General features: G+C 31.8%; 1 pseudogene across 1 annotated transcript in view; it reads left to right on the top strand.

Moving 5' to 3' along the window:
* The window catches only part of LOC149568695 (immune-associated nucleotide-binding protein 9-like), a 138870-nt pseudogene that overhangs the window by 47753 nt on the left and 63787 nt on the right, over nucleotides 1-27330 (top strand). The window contains exons 3-5 of the transcript XR_016361697.1: nucleotides 3553-3824; nucleotides 21986-22150; nucleotides 22225-22326. The product of XR_016361697.1 is annotated as an immune-associated nucleotide-binding protein 9-like (transcript). The remainder of the gene's footprint in view (nucleotides 1-3552; nucleotides 3825-21985; nucleotides 22151-22224; nucleotides 22327-27330) is intronic.

Raw genomic sequence — 27330 nt, forward strand, 5'->3', positions numbered from 1 at the left:
TTCTCTAGCTTAAACTATTGCTTGAGTTGTGTACACAAATAATTCCAGATATGCACAGTTGGCACTAGTTGTCCTACCCTTTGGTCTTCTAGCCTAGTTCTCCACCACAACTTGGCCTTTCCTAATAGATGATGCACTACCTCATCAAGCTTCTTCTCATTAGAAAATCCTCTTAGAGATTTCAAATATCTCTCCATGTCAAATATGAAATTCTCTAGCACCTTATCATCCAATTTTCCATCATAGGGGTTTGAGGGCTTCCATTTATGCCTAGTCTTGATGCCTCCTCCTTAAGTGAAGACTTCGTTTAGAAAATCAACCTCCTTGGTCAACCTCTGGACCTCTACTGCCATAGTCTAACAATTTGAAATCACAATATTATGCTCCCCCACTAAGGTCTGGTATTTTATTGACAATTTTAGATGATCATCTCTCAACTTCTTATGAGCTTCTCCTAAAATAAAATGATCATTGGAGAACAAATTGTTCCCCTACATAAATGACTAAAACTCTGTAGTCATCCTTTGAGATTCATCCAATAGATCTTTGACATTTTCCTCCAACACAACTATCCTCTATTGTGGCTATGTCCTCTATTGACTCCATTCAACTCTCAAATTCATTGATTTTATCATCTAAACTCAGTGTGTTCTTGGGTCATGTGTTGATATTGGCCCTCTAACTTTTCCTTTCCATCATCTCTTTAGGTGACCTCTTAGATGAAGTCCCTTTTATCATCTTTACATTGTATTGACTATTTCAATCTTAGAGTATCAAGCCTTATGCTCTAATACCAACTATCATGGGGTTAAGTTTTTATCCTACACAACACTGACAATCTCCCCCAAGTTGGGATGATCCGGGACTATGCTTATCTCCAAAAATATAATCTCAACACCTACACAACCTAGTGAGTACAAACACAATATATATCTTGCATAGAGGAATGATTAAACACAAATGTGAACACAATATTTTGGGGCAAACAAGTAGTTTTATTGATTTCAACAAATGGCCCCTAGCCTAATCTATGTCAATCTCAATTATGCTTTTTTATCACTACTTGAGTACTTCCTAAGCACTCTGTACAAGTACCCACCCCTAGACATGTATCCAGTCTTTAAACACCCACTCACACCCAATTCACCTCATCTCCCTGGTTGTAGTTCTTCACATAGATTCCTTACCCCTAAAACCCTATGTCTTTTGAAATCATCAAGGAGACCTCGACTTAGATTGAACTGATTGACTTACACAGATAAGACCTAGGCCCCCTCTCTGAACGAGGACTCCAAGTCACTCTGCACTATTCACTACTTTTACTAATAGTACACTTCTCTCCTCACTCTACTTTGTACTCCTCCTAAACTCCTTGCTTATTGAATGCTATTGTGTGCCTCCTTGAATTTCTCCACCATGACACTTCACCTTGTGAAAAAAGAAATCACTATAGAATGCCCATCTTTGAATGGTTGGATCACTCTTATTCTCCCATATTAGCTATTGGGATGAGGCTAAGTTCACAATAGAAATCAACTATTCTTCGGACAACTCCCTAAGAACCATTTCTTATACCCAAAAGTAGCCCTTCGCCTTATGTGAATCAATTACCCCTTACAGTTCCCATAATCTTTGAAGGAGTCTTGCAACTGCTTGAAAAAAAATAAAACCAAAATACAATGTCCACCCCAAATAGCATAAACCACATGACTTTTTGCAATAATCCTAGAGACCATTGTATGTGTTACTATTTATCATGATATCCTTCTCTAGGGTGAGGATAATTCTTAATTTCAGAGATTTCAAGCCATTCTAAATTTATTTTAAGGTTTTCTTTAGAATGCTTTGAATTAGCTGGATTAGATTTTCCTTAGCTAGATTGCAATTTCCTGGAATCTTCTTAAGATGAGAATCACAAGTTCCTTCCTAGCCAGAGGTGTGTGTTGAATGATCCTTGAGGCATTTTGTTTACCCTATAAGAAATTAAGGGGTCAAGATGGTTACAAGTATAGCCAATAGTCTATTAATATTATTGTTGGTCCTTGATTTTGCATTAATTGTTGGCCTCCTAAAGAAATATGCTTGGATTGTTGGCAATATCCCTCATTTGGGGATTTTTTTTGCTCCATATTTTTCTAGAAATGCACTTCTTATAAAATGAAATGGTACAACTCTTCACAATATTCACTCCTAAAATATTGTACATTAACTATTAACTCTTATATTCAATGATTCTATATAAGCATGTATACTATTTGTGGATTTTTTTAATTATAATAAAATCTACATTTTTTTTTTCAATTTTATAAATTTAAAAAGTAATTCTATTTTCATTGGACAATGCTTTTAAGATCTTATATACATTTTAAAAACAATTCTTGCTTACTTATAATATTTTCCAAAACAATGATTAATTAATGTTGATAGGCATTTTGAGGATTTTTTTTTTAATTAGAAACATAATATATTTTTAAAAATAATTTAATAAACACTACTTAAAATATTTTTTAAAATTATAAACTTTTTGAGATAGATCTATTTAAGATGTCTATAGTAGTTTAGTCAAATAGTAAGTTTGATTTGATAAATTTAAAAAATGTGAAAAATTATATTAGATAAATTTGTAGTTAATTTAATATGCCTTCACAAATTTAGAAATTAAAATATAAAATTAATTTTTTAAAAATTGATACAAATATTCAATTAATCTAAACAATATTTAGTAATTCACACTATCTAATGTCAATATATATTCTAAAATTTGTGTTTCCCACGTTTTATTCTATCTTTTCCCTTGTCTATTTCTCTTTTCTCTTTCTAGTATTCATCTTACCTCCCTTTCTTTCTTTTCTTGTCCTTACATTTCTCTATTCATATAACTGTCATTCCTTATATGAAATGAACAGCCTAACTTTTTGAGATCTTTAATTTAATATCTGTTTAGCTCTAATAATAATAATAAATAATTATAAAAAAATTTAAATCAAAATTAATCTATGCTATATTAATCTAAAACTGAATAATAATAATAATAATAAAACTTTTAATTGAAAAGGTAGAAAAAATAAATCTAAAGCTAACAAAGTTTAACAAACATTGAATCTAAATAATAAAAATAATGGAAAACAAGCTAACTTGAACCTGAAAAATGACTCTTCAAGACACTACATAATTTATTTTGAAAAAGTGCAGACCACACATTTTTTCTACATATTAGATTCGGTCCTACGCAACCCTAGAGTAAAAAGGTTGGCTGAATTCTGTGTCATATGAGAAATTTTAAGAAGCCATCTTCATAGAAGTATCCCAACTGAAGGCTTCAAGACTCCGCCATAGCAAGCTCAAATTAATAGGTTGCAACAATTGTTTCCCTGATGACTGGATTTCAGAAAATAAATGGTCAAATTTACAGATGGATATCTAGGATTGTATAGAAAAGCTGCAAGAAAAGGTGGATTATTGATATCTGCATTAGTCAGTTCACACTCTTTCCTTATATAGCTCACTTGAGATAATAGAACATAAACATATGTCAAATACTTTTCTCTGCAGGTCTGTTTGATACGAATGTCTCAAAGGAATTTCTTTAGAGAGAAATTGTCAAGTGTATTGAGCTTGCAAAGGATGGAGTGCACGGGATTCTCTACGTTCTCTCCGTTAAAAACCGATTTACAGAGGAAGAGGCAGATGTTTTAGATAGCTTGCAGATGCTGTTTGGACCAAAAATCCTCAACTACATGGTGGTTGTCTTTACTGGTGGCGATGCGTTGAAGGAGGGTTTGACGTTACAAGACCACTTGAAGAACAGCCCACCAAAGCTTGAGGTTAGAATTCAATGTCCTTTGTTCCATGGGTTTTGTTACTTTTGCATTTCTGCTACTCAATTATAGATAACTTTCTTTATTTGGCTTCTTCCTTCTGTGCTTCTGTATAGCGTTTTCCCCACTATGGCTCCCCTCTGAAACTCCTCCTTTGCCTTTACACTTCAAACACGACCATTTAGAAGATTAGAGGATGATAGGTGCACTGCATAAATTGTAAAATGACTTTTGCTGCTACTGCTTTTGCATTTGAAAACTGAAGTTTAATGATCCTTACTTCATACTGATGTGAAGAAGCCCAATTCTATGGTCTTGTCACATTACCCATAATATTCTAATTTAAAACCATTAGCCGATAGAAACAAATAATGTCTGACAAGAAAAGTACAATTTCTCAGACCCCCCATTCAACATATTGATTCGCTTTATTATTTTTTTAACAGAACAAAACATCTATTAAATAAATGTAGATAATTAAATTAAAAAGTACACTTAGAAAAGTTATAAATTGTGTATGCAAGTTTTTAAAAAAATTACTATATCAATTACAATGTTATAACTAAAATCTCTTTTCTTATATAGTAAATAATTAACAAAAGATTTTATTACTTTTATTTCAAAAATTTGTTCTATTTGTGACTAGGTTGAAAATTCAGCTTCAAAAATTGTAACTTTTTTTAACTTTATTATTTTGTTTAAAACATAATTTTAATTTTTAGAGTCAAATTTATTAATTAATTTTATTATTTTCACACTTAATTTAATAAGAAAATTGCAAATTTTAAAATTGAGTTGACCTTTCATTTATGTTATTAATGCCAATAGGCATTCGATAATGGCAGAATGGGGGAGCGTGTTAATGTTAACTTTTATTCTTCCAGCTTAAATTTGACAATCTTATTATAAATAGAATATACTTTTAAAAATAATTTAATAAATACCACATTAAATATTCATTTAAATTAGCATATTTAGAGATATAAATAATCTTTTTTTCTAAGAAATTAAAATAAAAGGATCAAGTTAGTAAACAATTAAATAAATAAATATAAAAGAAATATAAATAATATTAGATGTAGTAAATTATATTATAATTATTTTATAGTGGATATTATCGACATTTTTTAGATAGATTTATTTAAGATATCTATACTAGTTGTTTATAGTAGATAAACATGTAAAGAAGAAAAAAAGAATAGAGAGAGAAAGATAGAAGTGAGAGGTGGATAAAGAGAAGATCTATAAAAAAAAAATGAGAGAAAAGTAAATAGAGATGAATGGGAGAGAGGAAAATTAAATAATATTAGATGTAGTAAATTATATTATAATTATTTTATAGTGGATATTATCGGCATTTTTTAGATAGTTTTGTTTAAGATATCTATACTAGTTGTTTATAGTAGATAAACATGTAAAGAAGAAAAAAAGAATAGAGAGAGATAAAGATAGAAGTGAGAGGTGGATAAAGAGAAGATCTATAAAAAAAAATGAGAGAAGAGTAAATAGAGAGGAATGGGAGAGAGGAAAAATAAATAAGACAAATCACAAGAAAGATATATATACCCACCCAAAAAGTTCCTCCTTTCTCTCTCCCTCTCCACATATCTCTTCTTTTCTCTTACCTTCTCTCTTATTCCTCTATCATTTGACATATCTCCTCTTCTCTTTCTATACATTTCTTTACATTTCTCTATTTATTTTTATCTATCTTTCTCCCTTTCCACATCTACTTATGCTTCCATATCTATTTATATTAAATCAGTTAAATTCATGTAATCGACTATCCTAGTTAGTTAATCTTTCCTTTTATAAATTTTATAATGTTAAGCATAATGTAAGTTTAAAAGCATGCAAATAATTATTAATTATAAAACCCATAAATTTTCAATTCAAAACTACCTCATTTACTTAAAAAGGGGTTACTTAGTAGATAAAAATGTTATGGATTGACTTTAACATTTAAGACGGCTTTCTACTGCTGCCTGGGTTACTCTTCTTCAAGTTGTTATCCAAGCTCTTCCTACTTATAGAAGCATGGTTCATGCTACACCTATTTACTTTCTCAAGGAGTTTGATGCTCTTTCTCAACAATTCCTTTGGAGTGGTAATTTTCGTAGTACTAAATGGAGCTTGGTTAATTGGGAAACTATTTGTAGGCCTAAAAAGGAGGGTGGTCTTGGTCTTCAATCTGCTCTATTGAGTAGTCAAGCTTTGGCTGCTAAACTTTATTGGTGATGGTGCTCTGGACAACATCAACTTTGGGCTCGTATTATCACTCATAAATATTTTCATGGTGCCGATCCTTGCTCTGTTTCTGCACTTCCTCTTGAAGGTCGTGGCTCAATGGTTTGTCATACTTTGAAGACAGGTGCGATGTTGGTGAAGAGACGTCTGTTCTGGATATGTAAAGGAGGTTTTCAGGGTTTTTTTTGGTCTGATGCTTGGGATGGATTCCCTTCCATTTTATCCATATACCCTCATCTTCAGCCTCTTTGTGACTCTTTTCTTGCCGCTGGATGGGATAAAGTGGCTCATTAGAAGACTCCTTATCAATTGGGACATGTTGTTGGTTATAGATGGAAGCATTCCTCTGATTGGCCTCCTGGAGGTACAGACATGTATCGTCAGGAGCTTTCTCAATTTTTGGCCTCTAGAGAGTGTTCTTCCTTGCTTGGTCCAGATGTTTTGGCTTGGGGCGGTACCTTGTCTCGTAAATATCATGTCTCTGCTGGGTATCAGGAGATAACTAGACAATTATTTGGGGATGCTGAGGTCCCTTGGTGGAAGCAAGTTTGGAATAAAGTTTCTTGGTCCAAGTGCAATTTTTTCATGTGGCTAGTGGCTCACAACCATTGTCTTACCTGGGATAATCTTTGTAAACGTGGATTTCAGGGCCCCTCTTATTGTGTTTTGTGTGGTAATGGAGAGGAGTCTATCTCCCATCTGTTCTTCCATTTCTCCTATTCTACTCCGATATGGAACCTTTGGTGGAGCGCTTGGGGTTGCTCTTTCGGCATGCTTCCTCTTTGCCTGAGTTTTGGGCCCGCTTGGGTAGTGCTCCCTCCAAGTCTTCTTCTCTCCATGCTGCCTATCCTTGTTGTATTCCTTTCTGTCTTAATAAATTTTTACCCCTCTTTTTGCATTTATTCAACATACTAGACTAAGGTCACTAAGGTGCAATTGTTATAGTCACATAAATTTTATTAAAGAGATATGCTTCCAAACTAGAGAGATCTTTTGTAAGGAAAGTTGTCAAGAAGTAGCCACTAATGGACCAGGGAAAATGGTACTATTCCAGTAATTTCCAAATTTTTACTATAGTTGATTTTTTTTTTTTAAATACCTCTTTTTCTTAGGTAAGTTTGGACTCTTTCACGGGAGATAGACACAAGGTTTTAATAAAAACTAGGAGACCAAAGTTGGTCAATTAGTTATTATTGGATTTGTATGGGATTTAATTTCAAAGTATCTTTATCTTAATTTGATATATATTTTCTTGTTCTATGAATTATTTTAAAGGTTTTTTTAATATTATAATTAAATTATTTGTATGGTTGATATTTTAAAATCTATTTTATATAAGATTTTAGGGTCTTTTACAAATCTATCTTTTATAATTAATAATAAATAAGAATCTAATTTTTGTAGTAGATTGTGAAATTATCATTAACTCAAAGGTTAAGGAGATTCACCTTTATTGTATTTATCATAGGCAATATACTATTGCAATCAGTTTGTACAATTAGTACAATAATTATATATTTTTGCACCAATCACAATTAATATTTTTTTCATAGATTCAATATTTCAAAAGTTTTATATTTATTCTTTAATTTTTGATCTGATACAATTTTTTTAATAAATCTTTAATACTATTGGGTCAATTGGTTGTGTGTTATAAGAGCCCTTTTCTGGAGACTCTACCATATTGTATTTTTATATGACAATAAATTTTATTATTTGCACTCATAAATTTTTTTATCTGTAAATGACTAAGGCCTTTGATTATATTTTTAAACAAATAAAGATACATCATGAATATCTTCGTTCAAATGGGCACTAGTAGGAAAGAACGAAGAAGAAAACCTCCATTCTTGCCTGATATCGTAGTCCTTTATTATTACATTATGAAAGGAGCATGCCCCAATTTCAAAAAAAAAAAATTATTACAATGTAGTGGACAAGAGTCCTAATCTTCATTTGATGGTTCTAGTGGAACCTAGACCAATCGAATCTAATCCCATTCCAAGAGAATCACTCTAACTAGAGTTTTGGACTCTTAGTGGTCATCCCTTCTTTACTATTTTATTTGAAAGTTGCATGCCTTACTATTCTGCTGAAGATTAGAATACTAAGAAGAAATAATTAGTATTATTAACTAAGAGTAATTGAAAATAGCTTTTCTGATTAGATGTTAGCATGCTTTGCTAACCAAGAATAGTCTAAAAAATGCTAATAATTTTGAAATTTGATTAAAAATTTATCTTATTCCTAACATTGTTTAATAAATTTAAATACCATCAAAATAAATTAGAATCCTACTAAAAACTAGGTTTTAATATAACATTCTAAATACCACAAAGTGATTAGGCAATAATTCTAACATATACGAAGGGGGGATTCAGTCTTACCAATAATGCCATTTAAATAATGTCTTATTAATAAACTATTTTTTCTTGATTTGTTTTTGGGTTATATTATAGAAAAACTTAATTACCTATTTAAAACTATTTAATTTTATTATCTTTAATAGTATGATTCTAATCTAAAATATCTTATATCACTGTTGTAATCATAGTCCTAATTTTTGACAAAAGTGAGGCACTTCCCAAGCTTGATTAGTCTAGCAAAACTAGACCATTTGGAAAAGCCAATCTTAAAATGTTTGTTTCTACTTTAGTTCTTATTCAACATTTTTCTATAATCTTTTATGCAAAAAGTTCAACAAAACATTAACCACGAAGAGATAGGAACTACACAATTGCTCCATTTTCTTTATTTCTAGTTATTTGAAAAACTAAGATCATTACCTCTATAACTATTAAAAGTAAAAAAATTGAGCAACACAAAAGGGAAATTTAAAAACATCACAAGCATCAATGTTCATAAAGAGCAAATAGTTGGTTTAAACAAAGCACACAAATGAAGTAGAAACATTCATATATATTAAGAGAGTAAATTTACATATTGTTAATATGCATGATTGATAGACTACCCTATAAATTGACCACCATTACAGAAAAGGGACCAAGATGTAAATTGTATATCCTATATCTACTATCCTTCCATTTGTTATATAATTAGCATGATACAAAATCAGAATAGATAGGATAAGAACCTAGATAGAGACCCACCAAAATGTATAAAGAAAAGAATACAGTCTACCAGACCTAAACCTAAACAAAAGACTTAGAAAGTGAACTCTATCAAAAGAAAAATAGGGTAACTAAAACAAGGGACACCCCCAAACAATGTTGCAGGGAGCCAAACTGAGAACTAATCATCAATACAACACAAGAGAGCCCTCCTAGCTTGGCCACCTACTTCTAGAAAACCATAATGATCTCTACAATTTCATTAGGCTTATCAAGATGGAAATTAGGTGAGAATTCAAATGCATTCTTCTCCCTGATGGATTTCTCCATGTTAGGGATGTAGAAATTCAAGGCCTCTAGGTTGTCTAGTATCACCCTTGGATGAATATATTTGGTAGTGTTTAAGCTTGTCTTTACTATCATCTTCATCAATCCCTCTCCACTAGAGGAGGAACTAGATGCTACCCTCCTTTTTTGTCTATTCCTTATAGAAAGCCACGTTCTCATGAATGACTAGGTAAAGATGCTAAATTATTACAGCCAAGTTGGCACTGCCAAGAGGGTGTTCCATGTACCTTTCTGGAAGGGGAATCCTAAACTTCTCATTAATTCAATTGATGGCTTCTTCTAGCCCCACTTGCCAAACTAGGTCAAAAGTCTTGCAATTGAGCCTATTCATAGCCTACTGCTCCACTCTAGCTTTGGCCAAACAACCTATAAATGTCCAAATAATATGACTGGTTGTCCACTAGGAATAATCATAGTTGAAAGAGCCTTCTCCAATGGCCTAAATAACTGCTAAACTAGTCATATCATCAATAGGTTTACAAACTCTAATCCATCTCACTGGCTTCACGTTTCCTTAAAATGCCATTGTTGACACCTTCGTGGTGTGAAAAAGACTGATATTTGAATCCATCTTAAAGTTTAAAATCATTCAGATTGACAATGATGGAAGAAAAGACAAAAAAGGTATAAATAGGAAAATACTGTCGAAGAAGGACCTAGAAAAACCTAGAAGCAGTGATTTCATCCATAAATGATGCCAGCTTGGACTAAGGCACAAAGGATGCCTATTGTAACTTAATGGTGGAAAACCAGAGTAGGAGCAAGGTGAGCTGAAAGATGATTGCCAAAAATGCTAACTTGAAATTATTGATCATAAATCTTAACTAGGACCACTTTAAGTGGAAAGATAAAAAATGATACCAGAAATTTGGAAAGAATAAAAATGGGAATCCTACTAAATAGGGAATCAAAAGGAGGTATTAGATTAGCTATATGAGGGCCGGATCACTAATACTCTATTCCCCCAATGATTACTAAACCTAAAAACACCATGATTATACTTATGACACAAACATATGCCTGGGCTGGGGAATAAAACTAGATAAGGTAAGCCAAAATTAAAAACTAGATTAGATCTACCTAGGTAGTTTAAGAGTAAATTCAATTTTAAAAGAGGTAGAATTATGTTAATTTCTTTTAGGATAAGTGTGGGGACTATACTTGAATCCTAAATACCTAACGAGGTTCTAAATTATTGGTCATTAAAAAAATTTCACCATTAAAGCCCTTGTTAGCTAGCTAGTTCGCCTTCTTATTTCCTTCCCGATAGACATATAGAATTTGAGTGTCTATGAAACAATCTAGGATTCTGAGGACTTCTTCCAATTTTGAATTAAGGACCCAGTTTGGTGTAGAGAATTTCCTAATGGCATTAAGGATGATCTGAGAGTCACCTTCAATAATGACCTTTGATATGCCTAAATCTAGACAAATTTGTAGTTCTTCTTGCAGAACTTCTGGTTTCACAAGGCTTTTAGTAGTATGGTTTATAGATTTAGCTCTTTCCACTATCAATTTTCCCAAATTGTTACTAATGATGCACCTAATGCCTCTATTACTTGGATTACGACTTGAGGCACCATCAAAATTTAACTTGGTCCACCCCGATGGTGGGGGGGGGGGGGGGGGGGGGGTCCATCTACAATTTTCCCTTGCTTCTTTGTTTTTCTTATTATATGTGAGTGGGGGATTTATTAGTTTCTTGTAGTTCTTCTTCATTAACCCATCCCATCTTGAGATTGAGCCCTCCTCTTGTGGATATTTTCTAAGGTGAGAATTTAAGGTCTCAACTATGCATGGTTTGATTTTATTGAGGATTACATCTGTCAGCATATCTTGATTACAAAAAATTCTTCTATTCCTTTCATTCCATATTTCCCACATAAGAATAAATGGACTAATGTTCTACATTTTTCTATATACACCTTCATAAATACTTGTCAACCATCCCTTGAGAAGCTTAATTAGGGATGATGGCATGGGGACTATGTAGCCTAACATCTGGCTAAGCCAATCCTAGCATAGATGCGAATATGGGCATTTATGGATGATATGGTTGGTGTCCTCACCTTCTTGCCTACAAAGCACACATCTTGATGAGCCTTCAACACCCATCTTATATAATCTATTAGTTATAAGGATCTTGTTTTGGAATGCTAGCCATAAAAAGAAGCCTACCTTAGGTAAGCAAGATGCATCCTAGAAAAGATTAAAAGGAATGTTTACCTCTCCCTAGTCATGAGAGTGAGTAATAACTCTATAGCCATTTTTGACACTATACTTTCCATCAACTAATGCAACCCATAGAGTTTATCTTTACTCTCAAATTGCTTGATTTCCCTATTTCTATTAATATTTTCAATTACTCTTTTCATGGTTCGATCTATATTTAGATTTCCCACTAGTTTCCATGTCCATCTTGTACTTCCATCAGTGTTTATTTTAGATTTATAGTCATAGACCTTGCTTCCTTAGGCTGTTACTAATTGTTCTTTAAGATTTCCTGGGATACCCATAATGTGTACTGGGGGGTGCCCATCCCAAAAATCTTCCTAGAATAGAGACTCATCTCCCTTACCAACATCCCAAGTAAGGTATTTATGTGTTCTCTACTTTTAATTATAAAATTCTGGCTCTCAGAACCTCTGGGAAGGGACTACATTCTAGAAATTGAATAAGGGTCTACTGGATTAAGGTATTTTCTATACAAAATTTTGGCCCATTTTTGTTCTCTTTTTACAAATAGGTGCCAAACAAGTTGAGCCCCAAGATCTTCATTCTTCCAACTTAAATTTTTAATTCCTAAACCTCCTAAAACCTTAGGTTTACAAATGTTGTCCCACTTAATGAGTGCTATTGAGTTCCTTTGTGTGTTGAGTGAGATCATATTGACATGTTAAATGGAAAACACATTCACTTTCTATAGCAGGTAGATTCTAGGTGGTGGAAAAGGTTCTAGCAGCTCATCACTTATATTATGCTTCGGCTTGGTTGTTTTTAAGTTCTCAAGTAAATATGATTGATAGGATTCTTAGAGATTTTTTATGGTCAGATGGAAAGAGGAAAAGGAAAAGGCATTGTGTCAAATGGGCTTGGTGTTGCCAAGAGAAGAATTAGGGTGGATTGGGATTAAAAGACATTAAAACTTAGGGGTATTCTCTTGCATCTAAGTGGATGGTAAAAGCCTTATGGGGGAATGAGCAATGGAAGATTCTTATTAGGAATAACATTCTTAGGTCTGTCATTAGGAAAGGGAAACTATGGAAAGATGTTCCACTTATGGACATTGTATTTGGTGATTTTAATATGAAGATATTTGGATCCAAGGTTTTTTAGGTTTTTTGTAAGGCTTGGATTCAAGTGAGGTAGTGTATTTTGATGAGGGGAGCAGCAAGAGGTCCACCACATTATCTAGTGAAAGATAGATCTATTTGGTGGGGGCTTTCCTATAATGGTAAACCTTTGGTTTTAACACAAAGTTGTTCGTCCAACGCTTGGAACTTAAAGGGGATCTCTTTGATACAAGACATTATGGATGGTGGGTATCTAAGGGAGTAGTAGGATATCAAATGTAGATTTGACATTCTTGACTCGCAAAAAAAAGACATATATCCTTATTAAGAAAGCAATGCTTAGTTGTAATCCAAAAGAATTGCTAGATGCTAATGGATTCTTAAACAAGATTAAATGGATTGATGGTAATCTGTTGTTAGAAAGTACTACCAAAAGTGTTTATCTCTATATGAAAATTGACTCCTCTCTCATAGCCAAGGTGTCTCAGTGTTGGGGGAAAGTTAACCCTTTTTCTTATTGGTCTATTTTCTTTGAATACATGTGGAAAATTAAAGAAGAGCCAAAAGAACATTATTTCAAGTGGTTGCTCTTATTTAAAAAGTCCTATGTGTTGTAATAGTTGTAATGTTCATGAGTCTTTTGAGCATCTATTTTTTGAATGTTTATATGCACGTAAGATATGGTCTATTCTTTTGGGGTTTCCATGTCTGTAGAACTATATTAATAGTTTTTCCTAGTTAGAGATCCTTGCTATATATGTGGATAGATTTAATTCTAAATTCAATAGTTTTTGATTTTTTTAGACTATTGAGGTGTTATGGACTCTATGGAAGGATAGAAATAAAGAAATCTTTCAAGCCGAGAGGAGGAAGCTTATTGAGTTTAATTTTAAACTCACCCATTTTAATATTATGTCATAGGTATCATTGGTTCTTCAAATCACAAGATTAGACTTTATGAAGCTAGTCTATGAAGGGTGCTTAATGATAAAGAAAGATCAAGTTGAATCTGCAAACTATGTTTTAGGATTCCAATCCTTCTTGGCTCCTACATAGATGGATGAATTGAACAAATATATTAGTGAATGGTAGTTGCAAGATGTCCTTGAAACTAAACTTCCTCAGAGAGGTTGGAAAATATATATAATCAAGAGCATGATCAGGTTGGTGTTGTTTAATCTAGTTGGTGAGCTGATCAAAAATTTGGTGGAGGTTCAGTCCATAATCATGAAGAATAGGGACTAGTGCAGCATGATGGTTGGAATATAGTGCCCAATCAAGAGAATAGATAGAGTGAAGCTGACCAAGTGGCCCATGTGGAGGTGTCCAACCTCAAGGATGGATGGGGTTAATTTCAATAGTGAATTATTATATTATAAAATTGGTAACACTTGTAATGTAATTAGTAGTTCAAAATGGATTGTTAGTCTAAGTATAGATAGTTAAAAAGAATTGATATCGTCACCTCCCTAATTTTGTAATTGTATATATTCAAGGGGGTGTGAAAAGTCTATTTTTTAAAAATTATTTTTGGAAACTATGAACTCGTTATGTAAATATTTATTAAACTATCTTAATAGAAAAAAATAACTATGGTATGTTTTTCACCAAAATATAAGACCATTTTTTTGTGCACATGGGATTTGATCCTCTAATCATATCGATTATTTAAAAACCTTAATATTTTAGAAACTAGATTCAAACTATCATAATTTTTTCTCTTAACACATTTTCTCATTTTTAAGTGCATGATCCTCAAATGGATCTTCCAAGATAAAGTTTATCTGATTTAACAAAAATGTGTCCACTTATACCACCCTTTTTGCACAACATCTTGGTGCACACATCCCTATATGTGATGAGGAGCCTAATCAAACTTAGGGGTTTATTTTGCATGGTTTCCCCCTAGATTATTTTTGTGGGAGTTTGGGGGTAGCACCCCTTGCAAGGTCTTCAAGAAATGCAAAATATATAATTGATTTTGCATGGTTCTAGGTGTACTCCCTATTGTAGTTAATGGTGGGGTCAAAGGGAAATGCCCTCATAGGGGTTTTTTTGGGCAGCACTCTCAAAGCCAAAAATGACCCTATATTGTAAATGGTGTTGACTATTATTTTTATATTGGATGACTTATTATAGCCCTTATTTTTCTAAGCAGAAAAAGATTGTATCAAATCACTTTGAGTTGGGTATCTTATAATGTATGGTGATATTGTAGCTTGTTGTAGTGGTCTTAAGCTATAAGAGATTATGGATTATAATCACTAGATAATCATAATATTAGACTTGTTGTTGGTGGACCTAGCCCAAGGATTGAGTGAACCACATTAAATCTTTTTTTTTTTTGTGTTCTCTTCTCTGTGATCTATTGTTTTCTAATATTAGTTATATTTGCACATAATTATTATTTCTATCCTTGGTAAGTCTTAACAAGTGGTATTAGAGAGAAATGATCATAATTTTTTTATAGCTAAACTATTGTTAGTTTATTTTTCTTAGCTATCCTCTATAGGAAGGTAACATGATTGAGTGGGAGTCTCATGGTTGAGTGGGAGTGATGGAATATGAGATTAAGCTTAAGGTTGAGAAGTTTAATGGACAAATATTTTAGTTATGGAAAACGAAAAATTGAGGACTATCTTTATCAGAAGGATTCATGGAATCCATTGAAAGAAAAACCAAGAAACAAGGAACTACGATCTAGATAAGGACTGCTCAAGATTGTAGATAGAAAGGAACTTGGAAGTATTCGATTATGCTTGATACCATTAGTGAGATTTAACATTAAAAAAGTGAAGATAATGTAATAATTTATGAAAACCCTCGCAAAACTGTATGAAAAGCCCTTCACTTCAAACACGGTATTTCTGATGAAGTGTCTATTTAATATGAAGATGGTAGAAGGTGGATCTATTTTAGATTATTTAAATGATTATAATATAGTTACTAGTTAATTATCTTCTATGAATGTCAATTTTTATGGAGAAATTAGGTCTCTCTTGATTTTGTGTTCTTATCCTAAAAGATGGAATGACTTGGTAATGGCTATGAGCAATTCTATTACTAGATCTAATACCCTAAAATTTGATGGTGTGATTGGTGTTAATCTAAGTGAGGAAAATCATAGGAAAACCTTAGGTGGATCTACATTAGGAAATGTTTTGAATGCACAAAGAAGAGGTAGAACAACTGAGAGAGGAAGCAATTCTAGAAGTTATGGGAAATCAAGAGGAAAGTCAAAGGGAATGAGGTCTCAATCCAGAGGACCAAGAGATTGCTGGTACTATAGGAAATTAGAGCCTAAGTAGAAATATTGTTCGAATTGAAAGAAAAATAAAGGAGATAAACCAGAATGGAATAAGGAGGCAAATGTGGTAAGTAACAAATCCAAAGATGATGGTTTTCTTATTTCTTTAGAAAGTGTTGATGATTCTTGAGTTTTACATTCTAGGGTTTCATTTTATGCTACACCCCATAGAGGTTATGATATAGATTTTGTCAAAGGGGAATTTGGGCTTTTTTTTGGGGGGGATAATGAACCCTACTCAATTTTTGGAAAAAGAAAAAGTTAAGATTAAGTTACATAATGAGAATCATTGGCTTCTACATGAGGTAAGACATGTTCCAAGGTTGAGTAGGAATTTAATTTTAGTAGGGCAACTTGGTGAGGAGGGTTGCATAGTTACTTTTAAAGTCTAAAATTGGAAGGTTTCAAAGGTTCTCATGTAGTAGAAAAAGGTAGGAAAGTAGGAACCTTATATCTTTGTAGAGGTCATATTATTCCTTCTACTTTGATTGTTTTAGAGCAAAATAAATGTTCAAGAATAGTTGCTACAATTGATTAGGGAGAAAAATAGTTGTTGTAGATTTTAAAACAATGTTATGGCACTACAAACTTGGGCACATGAGTGAGAAAGTTATAGAATTATTTCATTCAAAATAGGATTCAAAAAATTTGAAATGTGTCAATATGGATATCAGTGAAAGTTGTGTGTATGGAGAATAAAAGAGAGTTTTGTAAAGAGTGGAAAGGAAAAGAAAAATAAGAAATTAGAGCTTTTGTATATAGATGTATGGAGACAAGTTTAGGTATCTTCCATTAGTGTCTCTCATTATTATGTTAGATTTACTGATGATGCAACTAGAAAGGTATGAGTTTATTTCCTTAGATAGAAATTTGATGTATTTCAAACTTTAAAGAAATGGAAATTTTGTGTTGAAAATAAGACCTGTAATAGATTAAAATGCCTTAGATATGATAATGGTGGTGAGTATTGTAGTCATCTATTTGAAGATTATTGCTCCACTAATGGTAGTCATGGGTAGAAAACTATTCCAAGGAGTCCATAAGAAAATGGAGTGGCTGAACACATGAACATGAAAATAATGGAGTGTGCAAGGAGCATGACGTTGCATGCTAGCCTAACCTTAAATATGTGGGCTAAGGCTATCAATACTACTGTATATTAGATCAATAGAGGCCCCCCTACTCCTTTGGTCTATGGAATTCTATAGGAAGCATGGGTTGGTAAGAGGATAAGTTATTGTTTTCTCAAAACCTTTGGTTGTGAAGGATTTTAACATATTGATTTTGAAAATAGAACTAAGATAGAAGCCAAGTCAAAGAAATGTTTTTTTTTTGGATGTGGCATTGATGAATTTGGCTAAAGGCTTTTTGATTTTGAAAATTTTCAAACTATAAGAAGTAGGGATGTCACACAAAGATGTGTTGCAATAGCATGAGAAGAAAAATAATAATTATGTAGTGTTAGATGATACTCCAAAAGATGATGTTCTAGCAGTTCCTTAGGATCTACAACAATACCAACAACACATACTACACACCTTAATAAATTTAAGACATTAAACAAGGCTAAGAAGACCTCTGAATTTTTTTTCTTCTTCTTTGTATTTTATTTTACTTACTAATGTTGGTGAACCTGAATATTATGATGAAGCTATGTAGGTGGATACAAAGATTCAATGGGAGTATGCAATGAAAGATGAAATGGATAGACATGGGATTTTTGCAAGTTGCCTATAAGTAAAAAAGCTTTACATAGTAAATGAGTTTATAGGATGAAATAAGAGGATAGAGGTAAGAAAATATTTAAAGCCAGGTTAGTTATTAAAGGATTTGCATAGAAAGAGGGCACTAATTGTGATGAAATATTTTCTCCTATTCTTAAAATGAATTCTATTCATACTATTTTAAGCATTGCGGCTACTAAATATTTTCATTTGGAGTAGCTTGATGTGAAAACATCATTTCTTCATGGTGATTTGGATGAAGAGATATATATGTCATAACCACAGGAATTTGAGGTCAAAGGTAATGAGAACTTAGTGTGCAGATTGCAAAAAATTTTATATGGCTTGAAGTAAGCACCTTGTAAATGGTATCTAAAATTTGATAGTTTTATGCATGAGCATGGATACAATTAGTTTCATTTTTATCATTGCATTTATTTTAAGAGGTTGGATGATGACAACTATATTATTTTATGTTTATATGTCAATGATATGCTTGTAGATGGGTCGAACATGGATCACATTAAGAGGCTAAAACAAAAGTTAGCATATTGATTTTCTATGAAGGGTTTGGGGGAAGCAAAACAAATGATTAGTATACAAATTTGTAGAGATATGAAGAATAGAAAATTAACATTATCTCAAGTTGATTATATTGAGAAGGTGTTGCAATGTTTCTCTGTGTAGAATGCCAAAGCTACCAACACACCTTTACCTAGTCATTTGAAATTGACTAAGCAGATGTGTCAAAATATACAAGAAGAGGAGGATAAGATATCCAAGGTACATTATGCTTCAACTATAAGATGGTTAATGTATCCTATGGTATGTATTAGGCCAGATATTGGACATAGAGTAGAAGTTGTTTCTAGATATATGAGTAATCCAAAGCTTGATCATTGAAATATAGTTAAATGGATTCTCCAATATTTGAGAGGAACATCCAATTAGTGTTTACATTTTTGGGGCTTTACTACTAGTTTACTGTGCTATACTAACTTAGATTTGGTAGGAGATATTGATACCAGATGAATTATTATAGGTTATGTATTTACTATTGGTAGGAAAATATCGAGTTGGATTTACTAGTTTTAAAAGGTGAATTATTTATCTACTACAAAGGAATACTATGTTTCTACTATAGAGGTAACTAAGGAGATGATATGGCTTTAGTTCTTCATGGAAGAGTTGTGACACCCATAGAGGGATAATTATTTTTTTATAGATAACTAGAGTTCCATTCATCTTCCCAAGAATTCTTCTATACATTCAAAGAAAAAACACATAGAATAATGGTACCATTTCATTCGATCAATTTTGGATGATGGACAATTAAATCTATTGAAGATACTACAAATGATAATCTAGTAGATATGTTTACCAAGGTAGTGACAAGAGAAAAGCTGAAATCCTCTTCAACTTTTGTTGGTCTTCTCAATTGAACATAATAAGAAAACAACATAATCCACGGGGGTTTAATATTCCAAGGGGAGCTATAGGTTTAATGGTTCTATGATCAGCCTCCGAGTGGGAGGCTAGTGTTGTGGAGTTTGATAATTCCCCAAGTGGGAGATTATTGTGATGTGGAGCCTAATTAGACTTAGAGGTTTACTTGGCATAGTTTCTCCCTAGATTATTTCGATGAGGGTTTAGGGGAAACACCCCTTGTGGTGTCTTGGGGTAGTGCCATAGGTGCACTCTATATTATAGTATGGGGTGGGGTCAAGGGGAAATACCGCCACAGATATTTTTGGGGGTAGTGCCCTTGAAGCCAAAAATGACCAACTATCATAAATGGTGTCAGCTTCTATTTTTGTATTGGATGACTTAATAAATATAGCCATAATTTGTAAGCAGAAAACACTTGTATAAAATAACTTGGGGTTAGGGATCTTATAATGTATGGTGATATTGTAGCTTCTAGTAGTGGTATTGAGCAGTAAGGGATTGTGGATTGTAATCACTAGATAATAATAATATCAAAAACTTGTTGTTGTTGGACATAGCCTAGGGATTGGGTGAACCACATTAAACCTTCGTGTCTTATGTTCTCTTTTGTGTGATCTATTATTTTCTTATATTGGTTATATTTGCATGTAACTGTTATTTCTATCCATTATGAATCCTAACAACCCTATGTGAAAATGTGAAGATTGGACAAAGTTATGATGGATTTAGTAGAACCAACATCCAAAGAAATTTTTTGGGAAGTGATTTCTATTGTTTGGATTGTATCTCCTAAAAATGATAGAATCTAGTTAAGTGGACTTGGGCAGTTGTGGAAGACATGATGAAGATGTTGTGGGCAAATCCACACATCTAGATGAGCATCGAATATAAAGTTATAAAGTTTGTGAGCTGACAATTTGAGTATAACTATGAAATGATATAATATTGTAATGTAAGACATAATTGTAATATCTTAAGATAGTCCTTTATTATAATTGTAAATTGACAAAGCCTCAAGGTTGACTCAATAAAATATTCTAGGACTTGGTATAAAGGAAATAATATTTCCTTGTGGTTGAGTGTGTTTTTGTGAAAAAAAATTCGTATGCAAGTATACGAACTTGTATGTGAGATCCAATGAATTTGATAGAGAATATCTTTTGGATTCGAGAAGTGATTGGTGCAATTAAGGTAAAGTGAGCTAACAAGGAACTGCATCTAGAAGTAATTATTGTTGGAGAATGTTGATGATCAATTGTATTATTTAGTGAGGAGAGTACTGAAGCTATTTGGATAGTAGGTCCATTCATCTTTCTAATCTACTCCGAACAAGGAATCAAAGTATCATAATAGGGACTAACATGTACTGATTGTATTTCATTAATTCTTTAACATGGTCCATCCATTCACAAGGAACTTTTATATTAGTACATCATTTTGTGGGTACCATCCCCATTAGGGTTTTCACTATGATCAAGTGGTTCCCTAGTTAAAAGATCTTGTATTATTGTGTATGGTTATCTTTCTATGGTTGTCGCATCTTGTGTTTATATGTTTCATAATTAATAAGGATATTGAGATTTGTTTCAATTGTATAGACTTTACTTTCTAGCAAAAGCATGGTCCTAGATTTAGTAAGGGTAGAAAAAAATAGTATAGAATAAAAAAATTAATTAGTAGTATCAAATTAATTTTATTTATAAGAGGAATTGGACTAGAAATATAATTTGTTATGTTTGTGTCACGATAAAAATATGGTATATGATAATTTACCATTTAATTAATCAATTATAAATAATCAAAACTTAAATTGCATGTAGATTTAAAAATCAAATCTAATTGACAAAAAACAGATTATTTTATATCCTCTAGATTTGGAGAACCATTAATAATATATATCTCTAATTCTAAATTGATTTAATGAATGTAGGATTCATCTCATATTTGTATATCTCAGCTAAAATATTTTCAAATTCATTTACCTAAATCCAACCCATCTTATGAAGTCTAGAAACTAGCTCAAATATATTTTACATAATTTTTATGAAATACGATATTTTTTATCTTACAAATTTTAAAACAATGATTCCAATATTTTTTATCTTTTAAATTTTAAAACAATAACTCCTCTAGAATTATTATAACTTTTATATATTTTTAAAAAACTTCAAATCTTGTTGAGTCCTAAGTATAGATTTGAGTCCTAGGTATTTTTAGATGCTACCTTTCTTCTACCAATCGAAAAGAAATGAAAAATCAGACAAATAAAAAGTACAAGTGTGTAACTAATGGAGCCAAATCATGCATATATTTCAAGAAATCTAGAATCCTTAATTCATCCTAAAATAGTGCATAAGTCTGCTCAAAGTTTGAAAATAAAGTTGAATCCTTATTATCTACCTTCCTGTATTGGCACTAACAGATTTTAGGACCTGCACCATAGTTATCTTCCTCCATCCTCCTTATAACTAAATACACTAATTCTCTCACATCTAACTTTAATTCTGAATTCTAAATTATTATTTATCAATGGCTAAATATTTTTAAGTATATGTATTACATTTGATTAACAAGATTAAGCTTCACAAAATTTTATTTTCACTCACAATTGCAACATTTGCATTTTTTTAATCATTATACCATATCCCATTTTTTAATCTATTATCTAAATTAATGAGTATAACTGAAATCTGACCTACTCAATGGCATACTTTTATCTGGAAATCAGGAGGTTCTTCGTAGATGTAATATGAGAATGGTGCTCTTCGATAATAAAACCACATTGGAAACAAAGAAGGAGAAACAAAGAAGTGAATTGCTAAAACAAATAGACATTATAACAGCTGAAAATGAAGGCCAACCTTATTCCAATGAGCTGTTCCATGAAGCTCAGGTATGTATGATCACAGTTTGGAGTAATTACGTTCTATAGCCCTCAACATTCACTGATCTGCGTTGTTTCTTCAGGTAAGATCAGAGCAACAGGTGGGCAACGATTCAAGAAAGGGAAATTCCAAAGAAGAATTGGAAAAGGCAAATGCAGAACAACTCAAACGATTAAATGATATGGTAATGTATTCCACTCTATCATACGAATTGACCTTCTAAGCGGATGTCAAACTAGTCCTATAATATATGCCAAAAGTATAGTAACTAAATGGTCCAAACTTTTTCCTTTGAATCCTTTGTTCGTTCATTCTTGTTTTATGCTTATTTTCAAGTATTTCCTTTTTCTTCACTCTATTGCATGTCATCCAAAAATTCAAACTTTTGTTCTGATGGGTATTTGACATCATAGATTTAAATTTGATCATATGTGCCTTTATTGTTTAATTATTTATACATATTTTGAAAAGATCTCAAATCTTTTACTTGGAGTGAAAATTTGAAAGTTGAATTTTTGACATGAAATTTCAAAAAATAGATTTTAGATACATTAAATGTAGATATTTTAGAAACAATTCTATGTCAGGTATGAAAACTCTATTAATAAAATGTGTTAGTGAAGAGAATTGTGTGATCATGGAGAGCATTGACTCTTGAAATATTATTATAATTATTTTGTTATTAATAATATAATTTGGTTTGACTTTAGAGTGGGGGGTTTTATCACAAAATAATTGGGTCTAACTTTTGAGTGGTGAGCTTATTGTTTTAACTTTTATTATCTATGTATTTAATTTGTGATAGTCGAGGGCTTGCATGGATTTTATGCACCATCTGTCTTGTTATATTTAACATTTGAAGTACTTTTTGGGCTTGACTATCTTTTAATTGGTAAGAAACCTTGATAGACTTTTTTATTATTATTGAGTAGAAGGGTGTTTGTATTGATCTTATTTCACTAGGATTTTTGCATTCTTTTTCTCATAATCTTATTGTTGGTTAAATACAAAAATATTATCTAGAAAAGTAGATATGAATAAATTTAATGGAAGCAATTTTGAGTTGTAGAAACTCAAAATGGAGGAAATGCTTATAGATAGAGATCTATGGGTTGCAATTTCTTCAATAAAACTGCAAGCTAAAAGACATTACTATTGGGATAAGATGGATAAAAAATCACAAGGTTTGAAAATAATCTATTTGGCCAATTCAGTGCTCCGAAGTGTCTAGAATAGTAGGCTATATTTGATCTTTAGATGAATCTTGGTGATATTGATTTGCAAAAATCATTGGTAAATATGTCATTTATGAGAAATAAAGTTATCCTCCAAGGATGAAGGAAGGAGGGTATGTTCTTGATCATTGTAATGCATTCTAAATCCTAATTGTTTAGTTGAGTTTTATTGGTGATAAGACTGACAATCAAGATAAATCTATGCTTATATGTTATGTTCTTTGTTAGACTCATGGAATCAACTTGTTATAGTAATTAACAACACAAAACACTCTTTCAAATTAGAGGATGTAGCTATGTGCTATTATCTTAAAATATGGGATGAAAATATTTTAAGGTGGAAAAGGATGCCCTAGTTTCTCATGATAGATAATATAGAAAGAAAAGAAGAATAAGAAGGGTGAATCCAAGTCTCCTAAAAAATCTAATATCTTGGTAAGAAGTCCTAGGAAAAATATTTGAACTACAAAAAACCTAGTCATCTCTAAAAAGAGTATTGGGAGGAGCATAAAAAGAAACATAAATTTTTTTCTCTAATTTTAGCTTTGAAAATTTCTCTCAAGATTATGTAGATTACTTCTTCATTTCCTTGCCAACACATTTTCCAACACTTACATCAAAATACATGTGGTTAATAGATTTAGATACTTCCTTCTACATAACATTTCACATATATTGGCTTTCAAAGTTTGAAGAGTCTGATGGTGGAAATTTGTATCTACGAAATAACTCTCACATGAATTTTTTTAGCCATGGTAGAGTCATTATTAGATTCCTTAATGGTAGAGTGAAGGGAATTGATGATTTCTACTACATATTCCTTCTTTGGCATTAAACCTACTTTTAGTAAAAAAGTTTGGTGATTTGGTGCACACATTTTATTTCTTCAGTGGTGGATGTAAGATGAAAAGAGGCCCTATGGTAGATGCTAAGGTTGTTCAAATAAATACCTAGTATAGGCTAAATTCATGCATGGTTCGTTACACTAGTGCTTCTCTAAAATCCAAGAAAAGGGAATTAGATTGTTTGCCCTCACTACCAGATCAGGAAAAAAAGGAACACTATTGTTTCTACATATGCTTGACATTTTTTTGGGCACCTAAGTTTTCAAATACTTTAGAGATGAAACTCCTAGTTGAGAAGACAATGCCATGGCACAAAAGAGTTGTTTACATTGGTGAGAAGGGTCCTAGATCTTTAAAAAATAATAGCAATTTTTAAGATATTTATTATTTTAATCGAGAGTTTAACTCCTTTGGACATCATTTTTACTGAAAATAGAACTATATTTCTTCTTATTCTAATTGTCATAGGTCTTCTAATATTTTTTATTATATTCATTTAAATGTGCCTAATCTAGTTATCATTCCTTTGATATCTAGATCTATGTATATTATCTATTCTCAAATGATTATAGTATAAGGATATTTATATATTTCCTTAGAAGTAAATCTATTTTTTTTCCATTTTAAGGAATTTAAGTCATTGGTTAAAAATTAGACTCATAGAAACATTAAGTGCTCGAGGACTAGAAAGTGAAAAGAGCCCAATTCAAAATAATTTGATAGGTTTTCTAAAGATAATTGAATAAAGATTCATAAGGGTTACACATGCACTACATGAAGACCATTCTAAGGATGAAATTTTTTGAGATTGTGATTACAACTTTTAATAGGATGAAATAAGACATGTCATTGATTCAATAAGGACTAAATTGTAAGGCCATTGCTCCCATTTCATAGTTATAAGCCTTCATTAGAAAAAGGTCATGTTTTCAATAGAAATATAGTATATGTTGAGTATATACTTTAGATATTATATGATATCCATTTTTATTTATAGACAAAGTTGTGAAAGGTAGTAGTCAATTTTCTAAAAATTGCACAGTTGACAATAAAATTTACAACAATTGTCAATAGACATGCCAAATTTTTTTCCAAAGAAAATAAATAATTTTCAAATGGAAAAAATATTTTCAATTTAGTTGGGACCATTGTGGAAGAATGTCTGAAGGCATATTGGATCAAATCCTTGTAGTACTTGATGTTCTAGCAATATTGCAAAGTTTAAGTAATAAAATAGATTGAAGTTTTTTGACAATTTTTGTTGTTCAATTGATCACATCTCTCAATCTTTTTGTGATAAATTTCCTTGATGCCTATTTGTTCATTAAGAAATTTTTTTAAGTTTTTATGTGATTCTAATTTGAGGTTTAAAGGTATTGGTAGTGTAGAGATCTAAAAGATTTTGTGTCTGGAGGTCTTAAACCTTGGTTTTGTAAGGGTTTAGATATTAAAATACCCAAATTTGACATTTTTACTATAGGATATTAATGAACTTTGGAGGGGTGTTATATTATAAAACTTATTGTCAAATTATGAAGGAATTTTTTAGAGAACATTTGATTCGTAGGAGAGAAAGAAATCCCTAGGTGGGTATTGACATGTGACTACCTAACAATTTTGGCAAAACAAGTTGCGAATATAAAATCATATGGAATTTGAGTTTGAAGAGAAGAATTTAATATATTGTTGTAACCTTTAACACATTGGGTTATCTTGATTATATAAAATTTAAGTATTCATGACACTTTCTACTTAAATTATTCCTTGTTGACATAATTAAGTTTGTGAGTAAATTGAAGTTAGTACACTCATATTTAGGGCTACGAATTGAACCTTGGGGTTTTTCGTAAGTACCAAATGAGTATTCTAAATTATTATAGGTTACGTAGTTCCATTAGAAGAAAGGAAAGTATGTGGGAAAAATTCTTAAGTGAGGGATACAAGGAAGATAGGCATGTGATGAAACATGTATACCTATAACAATTGAGGGATCCAAACCAATAGTTACATTTTGTTTATTGAGAAACTAGGAGAGATGAATATATGTTGGAGGTTCTAGTAGGCTTAATTTATTATGGTTCTTATGGAAGAATAAGGAAAAGGTATATTTTTGTATGGATCTTGTGACACAAATGTGTCTTGAAACTAGGAACATGGTTAAACAAGTCTTAAGGAAAACATAAAGGAGGAAGATTTGGTGTAAATAAGTATTTACTTATTATATTTTACTTAAGTTTACTTAGGCTAATGCATTATTTTATAATTCATTATTTTGACACCTAGGAGTATGTGAACTCTTATGAGTTGTCTTCTTGACAACACAAGAGTTAGCAACTCTAATTGTGTACATGATGTCTACAACACAGGAATCAACACTCTAATTAAGGACATAGTATCCACAAAATCTCTACATGAGATACACCTTGTCATACTTATCCTCTCATCTATAATGGAGGATAAACCACATCTGGTGGACATGTGCTTAGTTCTCATGCTTATCTCCTAGCTCTTTCTGGAGACATTCTAAATGCATCTTGGAGGCCTTTATATACAGGAATTCCTAGTGTGTATGCACATAACATTTCATGAATACAATTTCATATTGTTATTTTGATCATACCTTGTTGGTCTATCCTTGTGCTTGTGCTTGAGTTCCTTGATCTTGGGTGATTTTTCCTTAAGGAAAATTCTTATATGGTATCAAAGCTATACTAAATTCTTACATGGTATCAGAGCTAACGGAATTTTTCTTCACATAGCCATTTGAGACCATCTTGTTGCTTCACCTCTTGGATGATCTTGACCTAGATCTATAGTATTGCATTCATTGGGAGCATCTAGAGCCAAAATGGAAATCACCATTGCATCCAAAATGTTGATTCAATGAAATTTTACTATAAATTCACCTAACCTATGCCATAGTCAAATTTGAGGCAATTTTTTTTGCAAACTGGCACCCGAAGGCTTGATTTACAAATTCGGTCTGATCATTTATTAGATATAAAAATTTATTTTCAAATTTCTATTTTATTTCTCTACAATATCTGTCATATTTTTCTGTAAGTTTTCAAAAAAAAATTAGGCCTACTCAGCTTGTAGAGATTTTTG

This window comes from Cupressus sempervirens, chromosome 3 (assembly GCF_028749045.1).
Source record: "Cupressus sempervirens isolate cs-2001-9-10 chromosome 3, ASM2874904v1, whole genome shotgun sequence".
NCBI classification, from domain to species: Eukaryota; Viridiplantae; Streptophyta; class Pinopsida; order Cupressales; family Cupressaceae; genus Cupressus; species Cupressus sempervirens.